This window comes from Rhincodon typus, chromosome 48 (genome assembly GCF_021869965.1).
Source record: "Rhincodon typus isolate 14 chromosome 48, sRhiTyp1.1, whole genome shotgun sequence".
In the NCBI taxonomy this organism is placed as follows: domain Eukaryota; kingdom Metazoa; phylum Chordata; class Chondrichthyes; order Orectolobiformes; family Rhincodontidae; genus Rhincodon; species Rhincodon typus.
In genome coordinates, this window is record NC_063379.1 from 4,542,944 (window position 1) to 4,546,192 (window position 3,249).

The 3,249-nt window shown below is 51.4% G+C and overlaps 1 protein-coding gene across 3 annotated transcripts in view; it reads right to left on the reverse strand.

Moving 5' to 3' along the window:
- Nucleotides 1-377, reverse strand: part of LOC109921972 (zinc finger DHHC-type palmitoyltransferase 5) — a 69,149-nt gene extending 68,772 nt beyond the window's left edge. For 2 of the 3 annotated variants that reach the window (XM_048620722.1, XM_048620721.1), the window contains exon 1: nucleotides 140-346. The gene's annotated coding sequence lies outside the window, so the exon portion shown is untranslated. Of the gene's footprint in view, nucleotides 1-139 lie in introns of all 3 variants that reach the window. The other variant, XM_048620720.1, reaches the window with a different exon arrangement.
- Nucleotides 378-3,249: the final 2,872 nt, after the last annotated feature.

Sequence of the window (3,249 nt, forward strand, 5' to 3'; positions counted from 1 at the left end):
CACACACACAGAGCGAGAGAGAGAGACAGACAGACAAATAAACAGGACAAGCGGAAGCGGCCGTTTAAAGAGGACAACGACGAAAAGGCCGTTGAGATTCAAATTTCAAACAGAAACGGAACGTTCGGGTCCCGGTTACCTCGGCAACCCGCCCTCCTCACGGTCGCGCGCCGGCCCTGGCCCGCCGCTCGCCCTCACCCCGCGGAAGAAGGCGGGACCCCGACAGGTGAAGGAAAGGGAGAGATCCCCGCGCTCCGATTGGTCCGCCTCCACCCTGACGGACGTCAGGCGCGTCCAATCGCGAAAAGCCGGGTAGACCGACCGGCCAGAGGATGGAAGGTGCCGAGGTAAGGGTTGGAGGGGGGGAGGTGAAGCGGAGGGCGAAGGAAATGTGATGGACGGCCCAATTGGCCAATCCGATTGAAGGGGGATGGTCCGCGTTCGGCCAATGGACGTGTCGGGAGTCGGAGGCGGTGACGGCGACTCTTACGCTCCGGCCAATCAGAGCGCGCTTTGGTGGTACCGCAGCCCGCCTATCCTACGTCATCCGGCGACCACTCTTCCCCCCTCGTCACCCGCCTCCACCCAAAACAACAACCGCCGCCGTCCATATCGGGCGCAGAAAAGGTGGCAGTTGGCTTGGGGGAGAGTTAGGGGGAAGTGATTATGAGCGTCACACTCGAATCGAAAGTTTAAATCTGGTGGTAGGATTCTTTTGAGATTCTCCAGCGTCTTCTCTGCGTGCGTCTCCATGCAAATGAAAAGCTGGTGAGTCGAGATTGGCTGTCACCCCCCCCAGCCTCCGTGGCAGGTGGTTATGCCCGGCGTGGGAGGCCCCGCCCCTTCCCTGGTTTGCGTCAGAGCCGGGGATGACGTCACGAGAACGAAGTGTCCCGCCTCCGCCCAAAGTGACGCATCTACATCCCGATTGGTCCCCGATCCGTTGATTGGCAACCCATGCCCACAAATCCGACGCAGGAAGGGTGCGAGGGTCCGCCTTTCGCAGGAAGGGCGGGGTGGAATGGACTCTTAAAGGGACATGACCTAGAAAAATGGAATGAGCTGAGGTGGGATTCATAAAAATAAGTGTTTCACAAGAAGTTCTTTGCTGGAAAATCCCTCAACAGCAAATGCTGCAGTTTGAATTCAACAAAAATATCTGGAACTAAGAATCGACTGATGACCATTTTCCATTGTTGGACAAACCCATCTGGTTCACTAACTTCTGGGAAGGGTCACCGGACCCGAAATGTTAACTCTGATACTTTTTTCTTCACAGATGCTGCCAGACCTGCTGAGCTTTTCCAGCGGCTTCTGCTTTTGTTCCATCTGGTTCACTGATGACCTTGGCACGAGAACGTAGTTTGGCAACTGCTCTGCCCAAGGGCCGCGAGAAATTACAAAGTGTTGTGAACGCAGCCCAGTAGATCACGAGAACCAGCCTTCCTTCCATTAATTCCGTCTATGCTTCCCACTGCCTCAGGAAACCAGCCAACATAATCAAAGACCCCCTCCCGCCCTGGTTATAACTCTCTTCCAACCTTTCCCATCAGGCAGAAGATACAAAAGTTTGAAAACAAGTACCAACAGATTTAACAACAGCTTCTTCCCCACTGTTATCAGACTTATGAATGCACCTCTCATATACTGGAGTTGACCTTTCTCTGAAACTTCTCTTGTAGCTGTAAACTATATTCTGAATTCTGTTCTGTTACCCTGAGGTACATAATGTAAGGTATGAATTGTCTGGTTAACACGCAAAACTGTAACACTTTTCACTGTATCTCAGTATAGGTGACAGTAATAAATCAAATCAATTAAAAATCAGGGAAGGAAATGTGCCATCCTCACCTGGTCTGGCCTACATGTGACACCAGACCCACAGCAATGTGGTTGACTCTTACTTGCCCTCAGAAATGGCCAAGGGAGCTAATCAGCTGTATCAATCACTACAAAGTCTCAAAGAAATAAAACTGGACGGATCTCCTGGCATCGACCTAGGCACTGGAAAAGACAACAGCAGAAACAGCCCTGTCGACTCCTCATTAACATCTGGAGGTTAGTGCCAAAATCGGGAGAGCTTTCTCGCAAGCTGGTCAAGCAATAGCTTGACCTAGTCATACTCATGGAATTATACCTTACAGACGATAATCCATAAACCACCATCACCATCCTTGGACATGTCCTGTTCCACTGGCAAGACACCAGAGTGGGATACAGTCAGGAGGGAGTTGCTCTGGGAGTCCTCAACATTGACTCCAGACCCCGTGAAGCCTCATGGCTTCAGGTTAAACATGGGCAAGGAAACCTCCTGCTGATTACCATGTACTGTCTTTGAACAACGCTTGGAGGAAACACTGAGGGTGGCAAGGGCACAAAATGTACCCTGGATGGGGGATTTCACCATCCAAGAGTAGTTTGTCTATAGCACTACTGAGCAGGTTGGTTGGGTCCTAAAGGACATAGCTGCTAGACTGGGTCTGCGGCAGGTCATGAGGGAACCAACAAGAGGGAAAAACATACTTGACTCCATCCTGACCAATCTGCCAGCTGCAGATGCATCTGTCCATGACAGTATCGGTAAGAGTGACCATTGCACAGTCCTCGTGGAGATGAAGTCCCGCCTTCACATTGAGAATAACCTCCATTGTGTTGTGTGTCTCTATCACTGTGCTAAATGGGACAGACTTCGCACAGACCTAGCAACACAGACTGGGCATCCGTGAGGCGCTGTGGGCCATCAACAGCAGCAGAATTGTACTCCAGCACAATCTGTAACCTCATGGCCCAGCATATCCCCCACTCAAACCATTACCATCAAGCCAGGGGATCAACCTGGTTCAATGGAGAGTGCAGGAGGGTATGCCAGGAGCAGCACCAGGCATACCTGAAGATGAGGTATCAGTCTGGTGAAGCCACCAAACAGGACTACTTGCGTGCCCTACAGCATAAGTGATAGAGCTAAGCAATCCCACAAGCAAAGATCTAAGCTCTCTCGTCCTGCCACGTTTAGTTGTGAATTGTGGTTGACAAACAAATATCCCCATCCTCAATGATGGAAGAGCCCAGCACATCAGTGCAAAAGATAAGGCTGAAGCATTCGCAGCAATCTTCAGCCAGTAGTGTCGAGTGGGTGATCCATCTCGGCCTCCTCCAGTGGTGCCCAGCATTGTAGAATGTGTCATCAACAGCGCTATCAAGCAGAACCTGCTCAGCAATAACCTGCTCAGTGATGCCCAGTTTGGGTTC